Below are 26,008 nucleotides of genomic sequence, written 5' to 3'. Positions count from 1 at the left end.
ATGAAGGCACTGAACCTTCTGAAAATCGTGTCACACCAGTCGTGGGGTACAGATCGAGACTGCCTGCTGAGTCTTCTAAATGGGCCGCCGCGGTGACTCAGTGGTTATGGTGCTCGGCTGCTGACCCGAAAGACGCGGGTTCGATCCCGGCCGCGGCGGTTGAATTTCTTTGGAGGAGAAATTCTAGAGGCCCGTGTACTGTGCGATGTCAGTGCACGTTAAAGAACCCCAGGTGGTCGAAATTTCTGGAGCCCTTCACTACGGCATCTCTCATAGCCTTAGTCGCTTTGGGACGTTAAACCCCATAAACCAACCATCTTCTAAATGGCGTAGTTCTATCATGTATGACTATGGCTGAGTAGCGTACGAGTCAGCTCGAAGAACCACCTTAAAAATGGTCGATGCAATGTACCACCGGGGTCTGCGGTTGGCTACTGGCGCTTTCCGTACAAGCCCAATTGCTAGTTTGTACAATAAGGTGGACTGATAGTCACTTGAACTACGGCGAAGTTTACAAGTATAGCATACCCCACCAAGGTATTATCTCATGCTGACCATCCATGCAGCGTGCTTATGCGAAACCCGACCAATACACTGCTGTTTTCAAAAAGACCGTCTGAAACTCCACCTTCACCTATTAGAGTCGCCGCACTTTTCCAAGAAATGAGCATACCAGTCTCTAATACTAATGACTTCTTCTAAAGACGTGACTGCTTCCTGGGAAGTGCATCCAGTTGTCTGTGACAGATCATTTTGTGAGGTTGGCAAGCATGGGTCACCAATTGGCATAAAACAGCACTTCATGTCCCTAAAAGCAAAGTATCAGTGCACAGAGTTTTACACTGATGACTCCAAGACATCTTCAGTTTGGCCCTGCTGCGGTGGCTCAGTGGTTACGGCGCTCGGCTGCTGACCCGAGAGACGCGGGTTCGATCCCGGCCGCGGAGGCCGAATTTTGATGGAGGCGAAATTCTAGAGGCCCGTGTGCTGTGCGATGTCAGTGCACGTTAAAGAACCCCAGGTGGTCGACATTTCCAGAGCCCTTCACTACGGCGTCCCTCATAGCCTGAGTAGCTTTGGGACGTTAAACCCCAATAAAACCGAATCAAACCAAAACCAAACATCTTCAGTTTCATGTGCAGTTCGCAGCTGTCAATTTTATGAAACAAAAACAATGAATAGACACACAAGCATATTTACTGCAGAATGTCATGGTATCCTGCTGGCTGTTAGGTCCATCCTGCAAAAGAAAATCCCTACCTCTGTTATTTACTGTGATTCCTTAAGTGTGGTTGTAGCCCTGTCCTCTGGGAAACCCTATAAAAGCCCCATTATGAATTCCCTCTTGAAATGCTTTATGTTTGTGCGCACATTGAACCTTAAAATTGCAATATGCTGGGTACCAGGTCACTGTGGCATAGATGGAAATGAAGAAGCTGATAGGCTTGCTGCGTCAGCCGCTGAACTGAGTCTTATTAATGTTAACCAACTTCCATACCAGGACCTCAGGCCACATATTAGAGGACTATACTCCGCAATGAGTGACAGCAGGACTGGGATGAACCAAGAACAAACTGCACACAATAAAACCAACGATTGGAAGGTATGCCACGGAAAAACAATAGATTCAAAGAAGTTGCTCTCTGCACACTGAGGATAAGACATACATACATCACGCACTTGCATCTTTTAAAGGACACCGGCACCACAGTGCGCGAGATGTGGAGCCCACATCTCAGTTGTCCGTGCATCAATCATGTGCCCGAGATTCGAAACAAAGACGGCAGCACTTCCCAGAGCTATACACATATAAAATACCATTGCACCCTTCTTTATTTTTAGGTGATGACTGCATGCTTTCATTGGATAGGGTTTCCAAAATTTTAACATATGTAGGCTTTCTACAAGCGATCTCATACTCCAAGCAACCTCAGCCCCTCCTCGTTGCTAAGGAGAAGGCTGAGCTTAGCCGTAGTTGCTAGATGCCTCGCTCTTCTTTCCCAACCAAGGGCTGCGGTTGAGGCTACCTGGCTTCGTCTTTTATATGCAACAATTCTTAACACAATTTTTTGCCACTATACACCTCTTTAGGCCATTCTACCTGGCTTATACACCCTCCTGACACACTATGATCATGAACATACTCACTACTCTTGGGCTCTATACACCCGGTATTGATTTTAACACGAGCAGTACATATTTTAGCCTGAGCCAACCAAAAACCTTGTGTTTGGCGCTCTTTGGCCTTAGATGCCCTTGAGTCAAGAAAACCCAGCATCATCATCAGTTTCCAATGTATCTCAACTTCACTGCCCATCACTGAGTGGGAAGCTTATTTACCCACTTTATTCCATGTCAAGGTTTCATAATGAATGGAGTGAAAAGACACAGAATGAAAAGACACAAGACTAACAGTCTTTCACTTATTCTTCATCTTTTTGCGCTTTTTGTCATGATGAGCTATTTCCACTTGCCCGTTAACTGTCCATTTATCACCAAGTTTTTCACCTGCAGTAACTGGAGAAACTCTTATTTTCTTGGGAATGTGGCAGTTATATTTCAACTGAATCAGACCACATCTGTTTCTTTGCCACTTCTGTTCCACTGAGGCAATGGATTTTCTACATCGTAAAAAAAAGTTTAGCATTGCTCAACAGCAGGTGCTTGTGTGCAGACCCGCAACGAGACTCGTACGCGCACGCTGAAACCAGCGAGTTCAAATGACGCGCCGTTGCGAAGGCTTGAGTGACAGCGCTACAGATGACGACACTGCCGAAAACTCAACGATCTATTTTTTTTTTGTCAAAAAGCAAGGCACTTAAAAAAAGTTAAAATTTGGTGCTTGTGATTTTGTGCACTGTTAGTCTTTCTCTAATTAAAAGGCGTAGTTTCGCCTGCAACAAAATTTCAGTAATGGCGCTGCGTGCGCTTTTCTCTTCCCTCCCCTCTGTTCTCTTTTGTGTGACGTAGTGCTAGGGTCGTGGCGCGGATATGAAATGTGTTGTAAATGATGTGTGTCGTGTTATTACTGTCCTTTTTGTGCTCTGCTGCACCTGTCGTATGCTTTTGCCAGGTGCTGTAAATGCTAACGAACCATAAAGTGACATATGTTCAGGCAGGCATCCCTGCTGAGTGCCGGCGAACCTTCTCACGCAATGAGCATCATTTCGGTAAGTTCAGCAAGACAACTGGCAGTTCTGCGTAAGGAAAAGGTGGTGTGTGTTGATAATTTCTCGAATGTCAACATACTTGAGTACCATGGTCGCAAGTACCGCGCCTGCCGTTCGCATATCGTCCACAAATCGCTATGTGAAATAAGCGGGAACGATTTGCTTCGGCACGTTGAACTCCACGAAACTTAGCGGCTAAAAAATATTTTTGTGGCAGCATATGAGCTTGTCTACGCGAAACGTATGCCAGAAATGTTTTCACTTGAATTGAGCACGAACAGGATGCGCGCGGCTTTCACTGGCAGTTCTAGCTAGATCATCGAAACCATGAAACATCGGGTTTACATTCGCATCTGACATCGGACACAACCTTGTACTGCTCGGTTTTTATGCCTGATCATTGTAAGGTTTTAGCTTGCCGACTAATTGAAAATGTATGTTTGAAATGTGCTGGCCGCTTCTTTTCTTTGTGGAGTGTAATAGTAGTTGTCTAGGGAGGAAACGTTTGCACAAATGGGAAGCTTTGCTTAAGTGGTGCTCTGCAGAGCAAGAAAGAAAGCGTGATTATTCTTTAGCTGATGGGGTTACATACTTGTTGACCTGATTTCTGTAAGTACAGTGCACTAATGTAGGCGTACGTAAAGCTGTTGATTGGTTCCTTCCTCATGTATTCTTTTAAAACAGATTTACTGAGCATAGCCGCGCAAAAATGTGTAGTGTCTCATATTTTCAAAGTTTTTAGGGAAAGCACTGAAACAGGCTAACTGAATGAGACGGCGTAGGATCTTCCTCTGTTCCTGCTCAAATCTGAAGGCAACAGATTTCATCTCATTGTCAGCTTGATTTCTGCTTAACTCACTTGAATATTGTTGATAGCCATTTGGCTTCTCAGTGCGCATCCCTCTGCCTGTTAGGATAGCCGTTTTTGTAGACCAAGAAATCCGCTGATAGCTACCTGCCCCGTGGAAGTGGTGTGTGGTCAGCCATCCTGGGGTCTGTGATGCCATGTCCGAGTCATCTCATGTTGTTGCTTTTATGCAGCCCACCTTTGTGCACTTTGATGCAATGCTCTTTCATGCTTCTCAGAAAGGGCAGTATTTATTCTGTTCTGGCATCATTTATGGAGTTCACACTTGCACTTTTGCATTGTTCGGTTGATCGACATCTGAAAAGCGTAAAGGACCTTGAGGATTTACCCAGTGCATTCAACTCTGGCTGCTGTATGTGCATGCAGTCAGTAAAAGTGCCATTATTTTTGTGTATACAAAATAAAGTTCTACCTTTTGCATGTTGATTTTTATTATCCAGAAAATATTAGTTGCTGCTAAGAAAGGCTGCAGTGTAGGAGAAGCTTTTGAATGCCTTTTTGCTGTTTTATGTGCCTGGTTATTACTGTCTAGCACACTAAACTTTGCAGCCTATGTGCAAAATATGAGAACATTTTTACTTTACTTATCACTAGAAAAAACAAGGGAAAAAATGTTTCAGTCCGCCAAAATGTCTAATTCTGTACACTGGTGTGATGCGTGTTAGTCCTCTGCTTCTTAATATAAAACCACACTAAAACAAGCAAAGGAGTAATTTTTCAATCACACTTTGCCACTGATGCTAACTGATAACCAACAATTTCGGAACATTGCTAACAAAATGGATTACTCTGCAGTTAATCTAAAAGCATCAGGTGGCCAGGTAATATCACATATCCTCGTTATCCACCTTGTAATTTCTTCCTTGTGACCCCCATTGTTATGAACCTTCTTGGTTGAAAAAAATCAAGATATCACCGCCATGCGGTATGGACAACATCAACTCTAAACTTCTAAAAAAATATGAAAGTTTATAGGGCTATAATTCATTTCTAAACTGTTTGAGCAATTTATGGAGTCTGGTTGGGTCCCCAATGATTGGAAGGTGGTTTTAATGCACAAGTCTGAAGACAAGCATTCTTCTATTAACTACCAACCCATTTCATTTATTAGCATCCTCTGTAAGACCATGGAACATGGCATCTACTCTTTCCTTGCAAGTTTCCTAGAGTCAAATTCCTTTCTCAGTTACTGCCAGCAAGGGTTTCATGGAACATTTTTATGCAAGACACAGCTTTTTTTGTATTACACACGATGTGCATTTCATCCTGGCCAGGGTTCTATGGCAGACTCCATGTTCCTCGATTTGTACCGTAACTACAAGCGCACCTTCTTCACAAAATCAGATGCCTCCCAACTCGCCAAACCATATACCCAGGATGAAAAGAACTGCCTCTGGAACTTGCCAAGTCATCATTACCCCTTTCTCCATTCCATCGACCCACAGCTCAAATCAAGACTACCACTTGGGCCTCCGCGTCATCTAGAAACAGTTTATCATTGTTTGTCTTAGTGTTGCGTTTACGAACAGTCTACGATACCACTTCAAGCAAGCAGACAGTCCGTATTGTGACAACTGCAGCTCAGTTGAGACTGTGCTTCATATCCTCTTCGAATGTCCAGCGCACGCCAACGGACGTGTGCGCTACGAGCAATGCATGCAGTCCGTCACCCGAGTGCCACTCACAGTGTACTCTATTAGGTTATTCACAGACAGCAGCAACGTGCAATGATATTCTTATTTGCCTATTTCGACGCTATTGGTGTTTTAGACAAACTCTAAATTGTCAAACACTTGATCACCCTGCTGTCCATGCACAGAACTTGACTTTGGTCTCATCCAAAGAAGCCATCATGCGGTGAGCTACTGCGTTGCAACCCTCTTCAATGACTGCACTGTTTTCTACCACCCTTCTTCCATCTTTACTTCCCTATTCCCTCCCCTACGCAGATTAGCATGTCAGCGAATATTCACGCCGGCTAAAATCTGTTTTTCATTAAATAGCTCTTTCTCTCGATTTCTCGAAAGCCTTTGAAAAAGTTCAAATTCAGTAACCTCGTCTTCCCTCACTAACTAGTATTCTCAATGTGTGACTGCAGATCAACTTACCTCCTGTTCTTCTCCAGTGGGCTCAGGCATTCCCCAGGGTTCTTGGGCCCTTACTTTTTCTCGTTTGTATTAATGACTTGCCTAACAATGCTGCCTCTTCTGTCTTTAGGCTCTGAAATTAACAGCGACTCTTACGCTTCTATTCTTCAACCTGATATTAACCGAGTTTTGAAACGAACATGGCACTGGGAACTTAACACTAACAAGTGTGTGCTTCTTAATGTGGCGTTGTAACAGCCACTTTTAAACTTTGCAATACTCCCTTGGAAACTGTCTTTGTACTAATACTTCAGTGTGCATATAACTTCTCACCTCTTAGAAATTGCATTTTGAATTTACCGCTAACAATGCTAACCGTACGTTAGGGTATCTGCATCTAAATTCTACCTTTCCTCTAGCTCAGTAAAATTACTTCACTCGTTCTGTCTAAATTGGAGTATGTACCATAAGTCTGTGGTAGATCACTAGCATCTGAATTTGAATCTGCACAAAACCAACCATTGCGATTCATACTTTCCAGTTATCACCATAGCTCCAGTGTTACCGCTGTGAAGGCTACCTTATCATTGCCGCTGCTCTCATGCCAAAGAAAAATTTCTTGCTTATGTCCTGTTCACAAGATATATGATACCAATCCTCTCCTTAAGAGGTGGCTGCTAACCAGGCCTACGTGTTACAGGCTGCATAGATCATCTCCACAAAATAGGTGTTCCTTCATGCCACACTGAACATTTCTTTTATTAATTTGGCCGCCGCGGTGGCTATGGTGCTCGGCTGCTGACCCGAAAGACGCGGGTTCGATCCCGGCCGCGGCGGTTGAATTTCTTTGGAGGAGAAATTCGAGGCCTGTGTACTGTGAGATGTCAGTGCACATTAAAGAACCCCAGGTGGTCGAAATTTCTGGAGCCCTCCACTACGGCGTCTCTCATAGCCTTAGTCGCTTTGGGACGTTAAACCCCATAAACCTAAACCAAATTCATCCCCAGTACCTGTGCGAGTTGGAACGACCTTCCCAACCATGTAGTTGACATTACTAATACTTTTTTAATAATAATAATAATAAAGATTTATTCATCACAACGATGAAAAGGGCCGAGGAAAAAAGCCAGCAAGGCTTGACGAGCCCTCGGCCCCATATACTGCCTTATCTAGTCTCTCTCTTCAAATTTTTGTTTTCTTTGAATTTGTTTTCACTGGCTTATTTCCTGCAATAATTGTCTTTCTGCCGCATTTGTTCTTGCCGTTTTCTTTTCTTTTCTTGCTGTACTTTATGGTATTTACTGTACGTTATCCCACTCCCCTCTGTAATGCCTTCAGGCCCTGAGGGTAATTAATAAATAATGGTGGTACACACAGGTTGTTTTTGATACGCATTCTTCAGCGTCATACTTGATCTCCGGTTTCAGGCGAGGTGCAATCTAATTATCGGGCTGTGCGAGTATTTTTACAAATACACGATGTCCTGTATCCACGTTTTGTAGAACTTGGCTCATGGGCAGTGGTTATGCGGTGTCCACTTTCAGCTAATGTATTCTATTTTAGCATGGCCGTGGTATTGCTATGAATTCTGTCAAGTGTATTTTTAACAGTGCTGTTAGTGGACAGCCATATCCAGTTTTTTTCATCATGTTGCACGAGTTGTCTGGCGTATGGCTGTTGAAAAATACCGGATGGTTACCGAAGCTTTTGCAATCATTGTGGTCAATTACGCACCTTTTAGGCCTTCTCATGAAGATGTGTGCCTGTCACCAGAAATGTTCTAAATTGTGCTTAAATAAAGTATGCCTGACAATCTCGACCCTTTCTGTCCTCAAAACTGCTTCAGAATACAGCTATTTTCAAATCTTTGTGGCCAATCATCCCACCAAAGAATCGCCAGTCTGCATGCTAGTCATCGATGTTGGTCTCTCTGCCTCTTCCTGCGTGATGGCACATTTGCCAGGAACACATGTATGTATTGCCAAGTTTAATTTAAGATGATGATGATGAATTTAAGAAACCATATGCCGTATTTTTCTGGAGAGAAAAAAAAGCTGCTGTGAAGCTCTCATCTTCACTGTAATCTTTTTTGCTTAATAAACACCAAAAAGGTCAGGAACCAGACGTCCTAATGAACTAAAATTAGTTGGTGCACGTTACAGTTACTGGTTTTGAGGCCTAGGCTGCAATGGTAGGTACAGACGAGGTTAACTTGGCTGCCTTACACGATCTTAACCATTCTCGAGATATTTGTCAACACTCTTGAAATGCATTTTTTCTGCTACTCATGAAAGATGAGGGACAAGGAGAATGCTACACAGTGTACGCCAGACCGGTCACAGACTAGTGCGGTGACATGAGTTAAAGGAGTAGAGGCACCAAATTTTTCGGCGTGTGCTTTTGCCCTGGAATAAAGTATGAAACATTAGTGAACATTGATCATCGCGTAGAGTTCATCAGTACTCAATAAATAATTTGTAATTTAATTTTTTTTTCCATTGTAGTTTCAGTTGCCATATCACTAGCAAGTACAAGGTCATGTAAGGCATACAGAAGCGACAGTATAACCACTGCTCTGTAGCTTTAATGCATTGAAACACTAGCACTAAACTGCTCCAGAAGCCAGAATGGCAGCACGTGAACAAAGAGCTATTATAGTTCAGACTGTGTATGCCTCGCATGATCGGATGCTTACTTGTGATGCCACAACCATCTTTCAACTGCTGAAACCAAAACTGCATCGAAGAATTAATCCAATAATAAGGTTAGGCAAAAATAAAGTACACCGAATTCAGTTTTCAAAATTTGGTTATAAGTGAAAAAGGATAGTCAGTATTCTTTAATAGACACGTTACACGCACTAGGGCAAAGAAGAAAATTATGTTAGGAGGGTAGATGTGTAGGGCAGTTGGTGAGACATGAAGGAGCTAGACACCGCAGGGGAGACGGGACAGAGAAAGAAGACGACACAGGCCGGCGGTACTTGCAACTGTGTCGTCTTCTTTCTCTGTCCCGTGTCCGCTGCGGTGTCTAGCTCCTTCAAGAAAATTAAGATTAAGTAGCGCAGTCATGCGTTCTAAGGTATTACTCTGCTATTCTGCACACCTCTGCAAACTGGGAGGCTTCAAGCAGTCAAATTGATGGGCTATAGTGCAGAGGGTCATAAAACAGCCAACACCCGGATCCACTAGCTCAATGTTTTCTTCAGCTATTTCCTTGGGGCTTATTGTGAGGCCCTTTCTCCCTTCTCCTACCTTGTGCCATATGAGTGGGCTTGTTTGAAAACCGCTGTAAACTGCAGGAACGGCAGTCTACGAAAAGTCAAGGCCTTGGAAGGTCTTCCTTCCTACAAGGCGCAGTCAACACACAGACTCCTCAGGTTTGGAAAGGGACATGAAATGTGGCACTTCAGCACCACACCGCGTGATGAGGACCACACGTTCCAGAGACTAACAGTGAAGAAGTGAGCGCGGGCAGAGTCTTGCACTCAGACCTAGCTGCATGGTGGCTCCCATTCAGTTGCTGCTAGCGTTTTGAGTGTGTGGTCTGTGCTGTAACTGTACTTAAATGGCTTCGTGGAATGTACAAGGTGCTCGTGGGCATGAGCGTGCTACAGGTAAGGTGGCTTTCTGGTGCCAAAAGGGGAGACTCGACCCTGCTTTTGGTGGAGTGACGGAGAGAGCAGGCAGGGCCAAGACAGGGTGCCGACGTCAGTCCAAAAGAGAGGAGCCACTGCGCTCTGCACTTGTTAGGTTGGTCAGGCTGATGGAGTTGTGTGAGAAGGGAGCTCTGGCCCAACATTCCTGATTGTTAAATTTGCATGATAGCAACTGCCTTGGTTGATTTGTAGACAGGTTGTAAATAAACTGCTGCATGTTGTTAACTGCCATCACCCACTTAGTGCAGTTGCTTAGTTGAGTGGGCTCCTCCACTGTATGTAGGGACACTCATGCGAAGCCATACACAAGTGCCACGAAAAAGTATGATATTCCGGCTACCTCGATGGTTAAGCAGCAGTTCCGTCGCTGTCAACATGCAGACAACGTGAGACCCAACCTCTCTCCATTCAGTGCAGAAACCCAACATCAGCATGACAACCTAGCTTTTGCAAGTCAAATTGCACTTGTATTTTTGACTTACAGTTCCTTCCATTTCTTTTTTATAGGTGATGGCATTTCTTCCTATAAGTATAGCTGTAAATTTTGTGCCATTTTTGTGTTGATTACTAGTAAATCAAATCTCTGGCTGAAAAAAGGTTAAAAGAAATTCTAGGAGACTTTTTACCACACAAGAGTACCATATTATGTTGCCGAAAAAAATGCATTCTGAAATAAGCGCCAAAAAAAGTCAGCCATATTTTAGAAAATAAATACCGAAAAGCCTGACACCTGTATATAAGTTCACTACTGAGCGCAGGTGAATTTCACATGGCGATTTATGTTTGCTAATGTCTTACACATCATTGAAATGCAAAAATACACTATGAAAATTTTGGTGTCCCTAAACCTTGAACAGTTGTCAGCAGTTCCTTGTTTGAAACTGGACAGTGGCACGCACACAGCACCGAAAGTGGCACCCATGTAAAGCTTGTGCAACCAATGCTTCTGAGGTAGGGACACAGACGCTGCTTCGGATCTGCACAATGGCTTGCCTAACTTGTCATTATTGCGACCCACAATCAGCTGTCCGTCATCAACACTTAATGAGATAAGCTGCATGCATGGACAATGACTGCCTACGGACTTAAAAGGACTAGCTGAACAAAACACCCTACTAGGTTAAGTAGGAAACAAAATGACCTTGCCTCATATTGGCAGATCCAAGCATTTTAATACCTGTGGAATCAGAATAATTTTTATTTACCACTGAAAATTGCATAAATCAAGCTGAAGCATCATTCCTCAGGGCAAAACTGTGCCATTATTGGTGTATCTGGCTCAGTGGTTTGGCGCTAGGCTACTGAGCCGGGGTTGCCGGGTTCAAACCCGGCCGTGGCAGTCGCACTTTGATGGAGGCGGAACACAGACACCCATGTGCGATGTCAGTGCACGTTGAAGATCCCGAGGTGGTTGAATTTATTCCGGAGCCCTCCACTACGGTACCTCTTTCTTCTTCCACTCTCACCTTGATCCCTTCCCTTGCAGTGCTGTTCGGGTGCCCACCAGGATAAGAGACATTTCCTTTCCTCAAAGACCAAAAACAGTGCAAAACCATGTGACGACATCTCAGTAAAATGTGATATACAGTTGATTTTTTTTAACTTTTGCACAATTTTATTTTGAAAAGCATGAGAGATACATCAATGTGGCCTGTTGAGTTGGATTGTACAGCAAGGCAGACATTATGTGCCTCATATGAATTTATAGCATGCCATCGCGGTTCGGCCACAGAAGACGACGACAGTCCCAGCACACCTGCCAAGCACGCGCAGACTAGATTTCGTGGCTGCTCAACTGGATGCCGGAGGCGCTGTCCCGTTCCCGCCTGGATGAGTGGGTCCTGCCAGATATATTTGTGGAGACCCGACAACGACTTGTGTCTGCGATTCATCTCCACAAATTTGGTGACCCGGACGTGATACATCGATAGGTCGCCCTCGACCCTACATGCCTCCACCATACCGACAAACTGTCTTTGATGCCCCCCTTCTTTGGCCCATCCTGGCATCCGCGCAACACAGCGCCTTGTCACGGCTCGTTATGTCCGGCCTTGCATCAACATCGACGTTCACTGGTGCTCGCGCACATGGCTCAGCTGTCAGCAAAGCAAAGTGCATTGACACACTGCGACTCCGCTTGGCACCTTCCCGCCTCCCCGCTTCAGCCACCTGCACGTCGACATTGTCGGTCCCCTTCCTCCCTGCGGGAACCACCGCTACCTGTTAACCTGCACTGACAGGTTCACAAGATGGCCTGAAGCGATGCCCCTTCTGGACATAACCGTGGAGTCGATCAGAACAGCACTCATCACACTCTGGGTAAGCAGCTACGGTGTCCCTTCCACCATTACAACTGATCGTGGCTGTCAGTGCAACTCCACATTACTTGCCAACCTAACTCGGCTCCCCGGTGTCAATCACATCAAGACGACCTCTTACCACCTAATTTCGAATGGTGTCATTGAGCATTTTCACCGGAAGTTGAAGGCTTCAGTTATGGCATCCGCTTTTCCTTTGCCATGGATCAAGTGCTTACCCCTACTCCTGCTTGGTTCCCGCACCGCACTTCGCAGTGACTCTTCTACCTGTGCAGCAGAGCTAACGTTTGGCACTACTCTCCGTGTTCCTAGAGAATTCTTCTAGACCTCGCCACCCATGCCTGCTGACATCTGAGATTACGCATACCGTCTACACAGCGCTATGAGCACTGTTGTTCCACCACATCAGTGCCAGTATTCCGTCGTGTCCATGTCCCTCCCAGACCTTCAGCAGTGCACTCACATCTTTGTTCGCCACGACGCTGTACGCCCACCCTTGCGGCCACCATACGATGGTCCGTTCAGGTGCTCAGGTGTGCTTCTAAGCACTTTCTTCAGCTCATCAACGGCCGAGAGGACACAATCTCAGTTGACCGCCTTGAACCTGCTCACCTTGACACCGACATCATCGCCAACTGTGCAGCTGCATCCTCACCCGACCGTGCCAGTCCTCGTCGCGTACGATTTGCGCCAAGGGTATCCGCTTTTCGCCATTCACACTTTGCTCATGGCTTCATCGCTAGAGGGGGGGCCCTATAGCGTGCCATCTTGGTCCGGCCGCAGAAGATGGCGACAGCCCCAGCACGCCTGCCAAGCACGCGCAGACTGGATTTCAGGGCTGCTCAACTGGATGCCGGCGGCACGCTGTCCCGTTTCTGCCTGGCTGAGCGGGTCCTGCCAAATAAATTTGTGGAGACCCAACAATGACTTGTGTCTGTGATTAATCTCCACAGACTAATGATGAATTAACTAAAATCAACTAATTTTTTATAGCAAAAGGCAAGGTTATATTGCAAAATTGATGGCAGTCAGCATTGAAGGTAAGCTGCATTTTTTAAATTTTATTAATTACCAGTGTGGTTCAAAATATCGACCACCAAAAGTATTCATTTTAAAGCTAGCCGAGTTTGCATTCCTGCATGGGATATTTATAACAAGCCTTCTCCCACACTTCTTACGTGTCAGAAACAGCAGGCGCAATTGGAGCATTTGATGATGTAGATGTAGAAGAAGTTGATTTCGGCGATGCCAGGTGCAGTGACTGCATTCTATAATTAGTGTGTGAAAATCAGCTCAACAAGCTTTCAAATGCACGTTTTTGACGATATTTCGAATGATATCGCATATTAAAAAAATTTAAAAACAGGACTCACCTTCGATGTTGAAGGCCAGCAGTTTCACAGTAGAACTTTGCCTCCTAAAATGAAAACTTAAATAGTTCATCTAGGTTAACTAATCGTCTAATTCTTGATCCATATGAGGTACCTAATATCCGCCTTACTGTACTAATGTAGCTCAACAGACTGCACCAAAAATCTCAGTTTTTTGAAGAAAAAAAAATGTAAAGGTTAAAAAAAATCACCCTGTATGTGGTTAAATGGCCACAGTTAAAGTGCCACTGTGTTTTGCATCTGTCAGTCACAGTCAGTCAGTGTCAGTGTGCTAAAACTCATCAGCAAGACATACGTGAGTGTGCTGGCTTTCAAATGCAGAGAGGCAGGTTAGCACTGATTGCCAAGCTCAGTTTCTGATTCCTTAGTTTTGTCAGTGTGCAATTGCTACTGCACTCACCATTCATTGTTTCCAACATTGGGAGTACTACAAACAACTGTAACCGCTGAACAAAACTTTACCCATAAAATGCTATGCCATTTCTAACAAAACCATTGCCAAATTGCGTGTCTTGCATACTAAAGGTTCATCGTCATCAGCCTGACTACGCCCACTGCAGGGCAAAGGCCTCTCCCATGTCTCTCCAATTGATCCCAACCTTCGCCAGTTGCGGCCACTGTAATTACTTCTAATTACAAAATTACAGGTAATCAATTTCCTGTAACACATTATGTACATCTCTGGCACTGGCTACCTGTGTGTTTGAGGTCGTGGTGCACTGTGTAAAGATGTGCAATGGTGCTGTCAGTCCAACATTCCCGTCGTCTCAACACACCCGTGGCTTTTGCATTTCCCTCTCTCTCGGGGTTCCGTGTAAAGGATACCCAATGGATGCCTACTTGTGGCATCCATGTCAATATTCTGATGTGACCTTTGTCAATTAAAGTATAATTTGAAAAATCTATTTGGCTTACTGTTATAAACTTTTTCTGCTTTTAACTGAGAAGCCAACGTGTAACTATGCGCGACCAAGTTCTTTCTTGGAGTTTTATTCTCAAGTTCATCAACTCTATCGTAAAGCGCTAACTGCATGAGGTGATGATTTCCAGCAATGAGCTGAGGGCCGCTGAACAACTGTCACTCAGGTTCTAGGTTTGTAGGAAACTCCGCCCATCGCCCTGTCATCTTGTTCCACTCCTTAAACCGGGAAAATCACCACTCGACATTTCAGCATACCGCCCAACTGCACTCTCCAGCAGTGTCGGGAGAATCATGGAAAGAATGTTGTTAACACATGCGGAATGGTACCTGGAGCGATACCAAATCTACCCTGGATTTATGTCTGGGTTTCGACGTGGCCGCTCTTACATCGACAATGTGGCTGACCTTGTAACATCCGTCCAGCACCAAAAAAATTTGAAAAGATTGACCGTGGCGCTGTTCTTGGACATAAAGGGCGCCTACAACAACGTAACACAGGCCATTTTGGATGCATTAGAAACTGCTGAGATTTGAGGCCTCATGTTCAGCTGGATACGCAGTTATTTGGTCGAGAGGTCGTGTTTTGTTCAGACTCAAGACGGAACAATCTCTTTGCATCTAAATTCACGCCCAATACTTTTCAACCTTGCTCTCATCAGCCTGGTTGGCTCATTGCCACAATCTGTCCAGATCTCTATATATATGCCGATAATATCTGTATTTGGGCATCAAGCGTGACCCATCCCTAAGCTCATGCGAGACTGCAAAAGGCGGCAACGATACTGACGTTATACCTTCGTCAGCAGGGCCTAAATATTTTGACAGAGAACTGTTCCCTCGTGGCATTCACACGAAAAAAAAATGACAAGTTACCCCATATATATTAATGGCAACGCCATTCCCTATGAGAGAAGTCACCGCTTTGTTGGCACTATTATCGATAGAAACCTCTCGTGGAGTCCCCATCTCTACCTCATGCGAAAGAGACTGACAGCGATTGTTCATATTCTCTCCTTCCTCGGGGGAAAGCCCTGGGGCACATCTGTGCACTCGATGCTTCTACTATACCGTTCGCTGTCCCTGGGATATATGCGGCATACCTTTCCCATTTTAAGCAATATTAGAAAGACAAACATTCAGACACTTCATAGTGTTCAAGCGCGAGCTCTACAAATCTGCCTTGGACTACCTAAATGTGCCTCAACAGCAGCCACAATTTTTGTCGCTGGGGGGCATCCCGTTACTTCATACGTTGCTGTTGAAACCATGAGAACACACATTCGGCACGTCACACGAGTTTCGAGTCATCTTGAAGCTCTTCCAATGCTCGGACCACATACTGCATTGGCAAAAGTAATTCAAGCTCACCGTGCCTATCTTCCTTCGCAGTTCACCCATGCTTCAAGACCATGCTCACCCATAGGGAGTCTCCATGAAGCTCGGTTGCACCCCTCTATTCCGGGAATTACTAAGAAATCTGGTGTATCATTGCCTGCTCTCAAACAAATGACACTGCATCATCTGCATTTTAACCATAAACACCGCATACATGTCTACACAGATGGCTCAGTGACTTCAACAGGCTCTGCTAGGTCTGTGGTGATACCGGCCAGGTCTATTTTAATGAAGGTGAGGAATACCTATCTCACCTCTTCAACTGGTGACAATGCAAGCAACAAGGCTGGCAAGTACTCCGGCATGCAGGCGCAATTGAAAAAAATCAACCCTCAAGCTAATTTTATCCCTTGCGCTGCCCACTCACTAAACCTGGTCGGGGCACATGATCCTTGTGTGCAAGCCATTAGTTTTTTCGGGTTTGTACAGCGTGTATATGTTTTCTTTGCTGCATCTACTCATCGCTGGGCTGTGCTCAAGACCCACCTGAAACAAAACGCGACAGCGGTAATCCCAAAGCAAGTCTCAGACACGCGGTGGTCAGCTCTAGCAGATGCAACGAGGGCTCTCGTGGCCGGCTCTAAAGAAATCATAGCCCCCTTGATGCAACTATCCGAAGGTCAAGATGAGAGAGGAGGAACGAAGCACAAGGCAAAGTGCTTGCTGAAGGCAACGACAACGTTGGAAACTGCACTGATGGCCGAGTTTTCGGATAGAGTTTTGCAACATTTCGACGCCACCAGCAAGGCACTTCAAAGTCCAACGCTCTCATTGAATGCTGCTGTCAGCCTGATGAAATCATTGTGTGAAGGAAGCATCAAACAATGCTTCATACAAGGCAAGCACCCAGAGAAAACCAAAACAGTCGACACGACACGACAGCGCTGAATGTACAAGCACACCAGAGACGCAAGATCCTTCAGCTAAATTTCGCTTTGAGACTTTCTTCGTCATGATCGACAACCTCCTGCATGCGCTCACAGCTCGCTTGAGTGCTTACGCCGAAGTCTGCTCGCAATTTGCTGTTATTGTGGATTGAAAGAGCTTTTCCCCAGCACAGCGGCGGCCTAAGGCAATGGGCCTCGTCACAAAGTATCCTTCTGATCTGGCCGGCACATTTCCCGATGAGCGTGAGCAGTTTATTTAATTTGCGAGCAACGAAGGCTGTTCTTCTGCGACAGACATGCTGAAACTTCTAATTCGAGAAAAGCTTGAAGGTTCCTTTCCGGATGTTCACGTCGCTATTAGACTTTTTTTGTGCTTGATGGTTACGAACTGCACAGGCGAACTATCATTCAGCAAGCTAGAACTCATCAAGAACAGGCTTTGATCAACGATGACTGACAGCCGCCTGAGTGATTTGTCGCTGCTAAGCGTGGAGACGGAGATTCTGAGGCGGGTCAAAGTTGAACATATGATCAACAAACTCTCCCTGCAAAAGGCCCGAAAACGCTTGTAGAACTTGTAGGATGTGGGTTAACATCCAAGCCTTTCCGCCCTCTCTGTATCTATCTATCGCCCATTACCCGAAAAAAATGGCTCGTCAATGTAGCCAACAGAAAAAGGTGTTGCGGGTACAAATATGACTAGTTTTTATCACATCTGCTTGCGCTAGCGCACGCATGTGCGCCAGTCATGGGCTCCAGCAGTCGGGAGCGTGCCCCTGTCGGATGCACGATGACGCATTCGCCTTCTTACGTATAGAGTGCACTAAAAATAGCCGCGTTGCATCAAGCGGCACGAGAAAGGCAGAGATGCGGAACAGGCACAGAGGCGGCCATAGCCCGGGAAGATCAGGGGCTCTTTCGCGGGGAGAGTACTACTGACGGCAGGAGTGCTTGCCCGATTGCTTTATGCCTATTCGAACGGGTTACGATTGCCTAGCCTAGGCGCTTCATTTTTCGAACTCGCGCAGGCGCAGGCGTTTATGTTGTGCTTTGTTTTACGTTGCCATAATAAAGGCACCTTTTTTGTTGAACTTACGTTGTTTGTCGGGTCATTCGCCATTCCCGAACCCCTTTGGATCAAAAGGCATGGATTCCAGCATTTAATAAAGACAATAGTTCACTGTTCTCTGTAGCTGCATCCACAATTCACTTCGGCAAGCCCAGCAATGATACATATTTTGCAAGAAGAGTGTGTTTTCAGCATGGTTTAAGCGAACAAGCTGCCAACATGCATACACAATTCACTGAAAGTTTGGCTGGAGCTGTGGAAAATTGAAGGGAGTATAGGCTGCACCTCTCACTTATTACATTTTATAGCACCTCAGAAATGTAATTACGCACCACTGTGCAGTGTACTAGTGCAGGTGTCTGATAACATAAGGTCACTGAAGCAGCCACAACCAAGCAACACTGCTGAACGCGCCGCTCTGCTGCCAAGTTTCGCTTCACACGGGTGTACCAGTGGCAACGGTAGGCAATCGCCGTTGTCATTGTACAGTACGTCGTGACGAATGTCACTTCATGCTGTTACACTTCAGGTAAGATCAAATGCGCTTTTTCTGCCGACATACAACATTTTCTTTTTAATTGTTTACATGTTTTCAATGTGTTATGTGCCATTAGTGAGACTTTGGCCCGGAAATTTGCTCAAACAAGATTTTTTGTTTTTCTATCCCTTTCCCTTGTTTGATGAGAACATTATAAATAGAGGATCTCATGTTACTTAGCCCAGCCACATACCGCATTAACATTTCTTTCTTATTCGGGCCAGTGTTTGACTCGATAACACAGGTCATAAACGCGAGCAGGGCCGCAGGAAAAGAAAAAAAAGATTGTCACTTCTGTAGGCACCCATCAGTTGTAAAAGTGCTCATACTGAACAAGGGTCATGCCTGTGAAACAAGGGTCCTCAAGTTGCTGCAGAACCCTGTGTCCTGACTTCACACCTTCCTACCTAACATGGACAAAAATACCCAAATGCTATTTGTAACAACTGGATGAACAGTGAAATATCCTGCTATCAGTAGCCATACTATTAATCAGTCCCAAAATAAAGTGGGCAAAGGGAAGAGGGCAGAGAAAGGAGACTGATCTCGGGAACCAAAAAAAGTACTACAAGGAGCCCATCTTCAAAACCCCCGCTTTGAAAGGAGTCCGAATCTAGCTTGTTTATATGGCACACCGTATGCTTATGAATCCAGTGCAGATTTGCGCAGGCCTAAATCTTCCATTCATTGTGAACCTGGCAAAGAACTGCACACGCACATTGGTGTTTCCCCAACTTCTCTCTCTGCAAATCATGTAGCCGAAAGTGCTCAGAATAACTTTTCAAACAACAGCGTACCGTAAAATGCAGAGGTGCCAAAATACACACTCCACAATAAAAGTAAATACATTGCGGGCATGCTTTCAAAAATTCAAACTTTTTAAAACTTAACCAGGAGCACGCTCTGAACCTGTGGAAACAGCGAAAGTATGCATTACGCCATACCAATCTCAGCTCACTGTGGTAATGAGGTCAAGGTAGAATCCAGCTGGTGGAAGGATCTGCAAATAAGGAAAGGCGCACGCTGCAGATCAGAGTAATGCTACAAACACGGCCAGTTTGCACAGATGAATTCAACAAACTCACTCCCAGAATTGAGTAAAGCAAGTGAGGGGTCCTGCTGCAGCAGAAAAACAAAGTAACGACATTGGTAGCTGCTGGTTGATACACACACGAATTAATTGTTTCGTAAATGCACTAGATGTGCATTTCCAAAACAATTAATTACAGCAAACGAAACAGTGTAGTGGATTCACTGATACGGTAAGTACTGCATATGCTGCTTGCATGGATGAACTGCACTGGAAAGTGGTTATAGCAGCTGCTGTGAAGTCCACACAGTGGCCGCTAGCTCTCCTCCAAAAGCCATGCTGGCTCAGCGTCATATTTGGTTTGTCTGAATACCCTCTCAGTGCCCTTGGCAGTGGCTTAAAGGCACACACTGCCTGTTACTTATGAATGCATTAATTTTTTTTCTGGAAATCTTTCCCATAGCTTACTCGAATGCATTGGAGCACACGTACAGAACAAGTGTTGGGGAAACTATGGTAGGGACAGGCATCCCAAGTGTTTAGACAAACTCAAAGAACTGTACCAGTGCAGTTATTTCGGTTGTAAAACGATAAATATTTCTATGGGCATCGACCTAGCGCTAGCTGAAGGCTAATGAAGTCACGTATTCCTTGCGGCATCCGTGGCCTTACACATGAGTTACTTGGCAGTGACGGGTCAGAGCGGATAAGCACAATGAATGCATTGCTGCAGTCTCATGCTGTACAGAAGGTTCGTGGCACTCCGAGGTACGCCAGTTATTTTTTTCACACTGAGCCAGCTCATATTTAAACTTAGGCTCCCCGCTGGCCAGCAACCCCTTCTTTCGCTCTTCGGAAGTATCACAAGGAAGCTGATCTCCTGCATTGCAGCACGGCGTGAAAAAGGAAGGAAAACATACAACTGGTCCGCACAGGTAAACGCCACCTACCTGTCGGGAATCCCGACGCTTTCACAGTGCAAGTCACGTACCCCATCTGCTGAAGCTGCGAGGAAGGCAGTAAAATCCCACAGTCCAGCGCGTTAACGCTGGCACACACAGAAATAACAGATGCGGCCACTGATACAGTAAGTGATACAGAGGCCATGAGCGAAGGCGATGAATCTTGAAAAAGACAAACCTTCGTTAGAGGCAACCGACTACCGATAGGTGCACAGTAGCAAACATGCAACAGTCCTTTCAAGCGCGAAAAAACGACCTCATCGACGCCACTCCGCGGTCTCCTCGCGCGCCTTCACCCGCACGATGTCGCGAAATTTACATCAGAAGACGCTGCATTAATAATCGAGACCGTCACACACTTGCGCAGTCGTGCAGCAGCTCTTTCAACAAGCCACAAGGCGGTGACAGAGCGACGACGAACACTTTTTATCTAGTTGGCGGGCAAGTACGAAACAACATCCATCGCGCGTGCACAATGAATTATTTTGACAGCACTCACCTCAGTCTGGAAAAGGTTGAAGGTAGGACTGCCTAAACCATGAACTGAGAGCAAAATTCACCGAGCTCGCATCTACCAAAACAGCAGCGGGCCGATTCACGAAAGCGCAGATAGCGCAACGAGGCGCTGGAGCATACACGAGTTCGCCCGTTCTCTGAAACGCGCGCCATCCTCGGCCTCGGCATAATTTTAGGCGTCTGGGTTTGAGAGTTACATGCCGCAAAAACAGAAAACCAAAAAACCCTCCGGCGTCACATCCGCCAACCGTCCTCCTTTCCACCTACTCTCTGGGCGCGCATGCGCAGTTCTGCGGAGTTTGTTCTGTCGATGTTCAGGTGTTCTCCACCGCTGCCAGAACCACTGTTGCTGGCAACCGATATGCGCTCGAAACCGGTTTTGGTGGTCTGCAAACACCTAGAAGCGTAATATATAAGCCTTATTGTGTCATTTATTCGCATATTTTATTTAAGCAAATATAAATATTGCGTTATAAGCATTCAACACCACCTATAAATTTCTTTAAACAAAAGTTTGTACGTATGGCGTACAGACAGCGGCACTACTGGTCACGTGGCGAGGCCCCTCCGTCGTCGGTTGAGAAGCGGTGTTGCTGATTGCGCAAGCCTCGCCGCTCCCTCCGCCGCTCCGTACGACGGCGTGCGCTCCTCTCCGACGCGTGACCTTCAGCCGGTGCAGTGTTTACGACAGTTGTGCCGCGCGCTACTGCGCATGCGGGGGCGCGTTCGACACGGAAGCCGAGGAGAGTGCGGCTGCTGCTGAACGACGCAGAAGAGCGGAGAAATTGAGTTCTTCCGATCAAGAGGTGGTCGCCTGGGAGCTGGCCGCCGAACAACAGAGGAAAGATCGAGCCAAGGCGAAGCGTGCGGCCGAAACACCGGAGCAACGAGAAGAACGCTTTCCGCTACGTATATCCAGGCTTAACCTTAGCTCGGCCACAACCAATTTTTTAAGCATGAAATGCTTTTAGCTCCCGTTGTCGGCATTGTGGTGACGTCACGCCGAGACCGAGAGCCATCATCCGGGCACTGAATTCCACTCATCCGGGCTCAGAAACGAGAACATCCGGGCACCGTACGAGACCGAACGAGATTTAACGAAACTCTCTAAGCCCTCCTACGGGACCGGCATACAAGCGCCGGTTGCTCTCCAAACGAGTCACAAAAAATAACTGTTGCCAGTGTCTTCTCAATATTTATCAAGATATCAGTCGAGCTGTGCATTTGATAATGCACGGAATTATAATTTCTGATTTCTAATAACGCGTGGAAAAAGCACATACATGCCACAATACACTTCGTTGTCATACGTGATCTGTTAGGGGCTTTGAGAGAAGGCGGCTTAGAGAAAGAGGGCGAGAAGGGCTTTCGGCGGAAAACTTTCGCTCCCTCCCCAAGGATGGCGCTGCGGTCCCACACTCACGCATGTAAAAGACCGGCCGCTTGGCCTTCAAGCCCTTTCCCCCTCTGGCAGGCAGATGTATACACTAGTGCACTGCACGGGCTCGGGCCGGCCCGAAAGCCCGGGCCCGGCCCGGCCCGCGGGCCGGGCCGGGCCGGGACATGATCTGTTTTGCCGGGCCGGGCCCGGGCCTGAAGTTGCGGGCCCGGGCCGGGCTCGGGCTTAAACCTGCGGACCCGAGCCGGGCTTCGGTCCGTATAGAAACGGCTGGTGTCCGACTATTCATTCACTATTGCAGAGTGAAGTACACAATTGCGGCATTGGAGCAGCGAGACAGCTGAGCTATGAGTTATAGTACGCGCTGAGAAAAGAACTAAGCTTTATTGATTGACTTATTTCCTTGTTTCCGCACCGCGGTGGCTTAGTGGATAAGGTGTTGATTACTGAGCCGGGGAACCAGGATTTGCTCCTAGCCTCGGCGGCCGCATTTCTATTTAGGAGGCAAGCATGACAGCCATGTACTTTGTATTATCATTGCTATTTGAAGAAACCTATGTGGTCGAAATGATCCGGAGCTCTCTGCTTCGCTGTCTCTCACAGCCTGACTCCCCTTGGGCCCTTAAGCCCCAAAAACATCGCTTTCTTTTATAGCTATATTTTTCTCGTGTGAGAAAATTCACAAACTAAAGCGCGTTTGGTTTTTTTTTTTGATCAGCTGACCGGAACGTCTCGTAAATGAAATAGTCACAAAAGCTCGCGAGAGTTTGTAAATCTCATCTGATAACCACATCTATCCCTCCTTGCTTCTTCAGCCTGGTTGACATGACAAGTGTTTTGCCCTGTAAGTTATCACGTGGTTCGCGCGTTATCTTCTGCTCCACCAACGAGAGTAAAATTTAACCGGTCTTAACCGCCCATTGATCGTTCGTCATCCCAAAACATACCTATACACTATTAGAATTGCATTCGGGAAGGACATATTAGTTTAGGACGCTTATAGTCTTCAAAACACACACCGTGAAATACTCAAGCCTTTTAGCTTTTCGTTTCTGCTGAAAAGCGACTAGTTCGGCTAAGAGTTAAACCTGTGAGATCGCGTTCACTAAAAAAATGTAACCCCACTGCTGGCTAGGCAGCTTTAATGTTTATACTTCGCTGGCGGCAAAATATAACTGATTAAAATCATAGGGAAATGCAAAGTAGTCTATTACGCGCGTATGCAGCCCTTTTTATTTGGTTCTCGGAACTTCCGAGTTTACCTTTGCGCACGTACACGAGAGGGCCTGGCGAGCACTACTCTTAATCACTTCCTTCTGGGTCAAAAAGAACCAAGTTTCTGCAAGCCAAACTCAGAACCTTTGTCGGCCAGTTTCTTATCGGTCTAGTAGCAGTCTACTTGCTCAGAGTGAGCAGTATACTTCAAGCGGTACTGTGAAGCGGGCCGGGCAGGGCCCGGGCTGGGCTTCACTCCGGGATTCACGGGCCGGGCCGGGCTCACTAGAGCGATAATTTAGCGGGCCTGGGCCGGGCCCGGGCTTGAAGCCGCGGGCCTGGGCCGGGCTCGGGCTTCAGGTCGCGGGCCCGGGCCGGGCTCGGGCCTCAAATTCAGGCCCGTGCAGTGCTCTAGCATACACGCTCGCGGAGTATTCGAACGCGCTGCAGATACATTCTTGTCAGGCCTGCGTCTCGTCGTGTCCGCGTACGCTTCTGCATCGTCCTGGATTTCAATGCCGCCACCGTCAGAGCTGCTTAAGCCGAGCAATGAAGCCTGTGTTAGGCCCGTAAACATTTCATGCTTACTCTACTCTCGGTTACGGGAGAGGCGCAATTTTTTTTATCTGCTTTTTAGCATGAACTGTTGTTGTGCCAGGCGGTATGGCGTTCTAAAAGCGAAAGCAACGGAGGTTGTCCGACGGCGCTGGAAAACGACGCGTTATCTCAGCTGCGGTCGCTCGTTGCGATCGTTGGCGTTCCTCTCGCGTCAGTTCGTGCTTTGTCGTTGCAAAACTTTTCTCCTAAATTTCGTAACTCACCACAATATAACAGATAGCCGGCCCAGCAAGTTCGTTATATCGAGGTCAACCTCCGCTACACGTTCGATGCATGGAGGTCTCAAATACGCGCGCTTCAATGGGGGTGGCGTTGGGGAACTAAACAACTTCGTTATATCGATAAATTCGCCGTATGGGGGTTCCTTACATCCAGCTTTAACTGTAGAACTGAGGTTTGTTTAACCTTACACGGTCACGCTGGTTTAAGGCCGAATCACACTGCGGAAGCAGTCTGCAAACTCCGTTCGCCAATGCGACGTTTCCGTACTGTTCCCGACCCTCTCACACCGCATCGACACGAACTCATCAGAAAAACGTCCCTTTCGTCCAGCAACACATAACGGAAACTTCTGCGTCAACTGTTGGCGAACTCCGTGTCGCACCGGAAAAACAATTTGGGCGGCGCGTCTCCACCGCCTCTTTCCGCGCACAGCCGCGGAAACCGCAGACGCCTTGCACTATCGAGCGGCTTGTACGTTCGGCAGTAAAGGTTGTGGAGTCTACGGCGTGTTTCACGTAACTTTAACCAAGGATTTTAAAAAAGCGGTAAACCGCAGCCCGCTAAAACCAACGGTGCATTGTTCGCCATCATGTGGCGCTCTTCAGAACGTCTCTTTTATTGAGCTTGATTAGTTAATTAACTAAGATGGATTATGCAAATTTTCAAATATTCATTTTAGTGCTAAGACCGTTACGTTAGGTTGTAGAGTAGGTTTATAAACAACCTATCCGGTTTATTGTAGCATCGTCCCGGTCAGTGGGCACGCTCCGTTCGCTCGAAACGCCGTTGATAGCGCTGCAATTTGGTAGCGCACGACCGTAGTCACGTGGTATTTTTTCATATTTCGCGGGCTTTCTTTAGATGCCGGAAAAGAGGACCCCGTAGGAGACACGATGCTACAATAAACTGTATAGGTTGTTTATAAACCTGCTCTACAGCCTAACGTAACGGTCTTGGCACTAAAATTAAAATTTGAAAATTTGCATAATTCATCTTAGTTAACGAATTAAGCGCGATAAAAAATATTGTGGGTAACCTATCGACAGAGAATCTGTTCTCGCTTCGGGGAGCGCGGCTTCGGCCGGTATCTGTTTTTTCAGCAGCGTCCGCTCCGGCGGACGCATTTGTTGCTGCGACGCACCTCTTTTCTTTCCCTCTTCTCTTCCCTCTGATCTTTTAACTCTCCTCTATCTGCACGTGGCAGCGGTGGTGGCTTGGCTCGAGCCAGTAGGCAGGCCCGTGCAATTTCCTTTTCATCCTTCTCTCAGTCACAACAACAACAAAATATTGTGAGGAGCGCCACATAATGGCGAACAATGTATCGTTGGTGTCGGGTTTTTTAAATCCTTGGTCTAAGTTACGTGAAACACCCTGTATAGTGCGCTGTGAGACAGGACCGCACCGCTAGCTCGGACCGCGGCTGTGGCCGCGAAGAATAGCACATCGAGGAGTAGGCAAAGGTGTTTATTTGCACTACAAACTCAAATAAGCCCAAATAGGAGTATAAATAGCTTGTGTCCGCTTTTAAACTCCTTATTGAAAATTGCGCAATCGACTTTAAGTAGTAAAAATGAGGAAATCCTCCTTTTTTACCGCTGTCGCGAAATGGAGGAGTAAAATAAAGTATACACATGATTTTACTACTTTTCCAAGCAGGAGTATATCGGCTTCAATACTCCTTCAGACCCTTTATGCACTCCTTAGTGTCTGCCCGCCGCCTAGTGGCAGCTGCCGGTTCGCTGC

At 46.4% G+C, this 26,008-nt stretch overlaps 1 long non-coding RNA gene across 1 annotated transcript; it reads right to left on the bottom strand.

Annotated features, from left to right (window-relative positions):
* Nucleotides 1–11,301: 11,301 nt before the first annotated feature.
* Nucleotides 11,302–20,971, bottom strand: LOC149325483 (uncharacterized). The gene is made up of 3 exons (XR_016286085.1): nucleotides 20,795–20,971; nucleotides 19,248–19,303; nucleotides 11,302–12,995 (listed from the first exon to the last, which is right to left on the bottom strand). It is a non-coding gene; the product is annotated as an uncharacterized LOC149325483 (long non-coding RNA).
* Nucleotides 20,972–26,008: the final 5,037 nt, after the last annotated feature.

This window comes from Amblyomma mixtum, chromosome 10, assembly GCF_055824585.1.
Source record: "Amblyomma mixtum isolate Tamu chromosome 10, ASM5582458v1, whole genome shotgun sequence".
Lineage (NCBI taxonomy): Eukaryota > Metazoa > Arthropoda > Arachnida > Ixodida > Ixodidae > Amblyomma > Amblyomma mixtum.
This window is presented reverse-complemented; position numbering and strand designations above follow the sequence as displayed.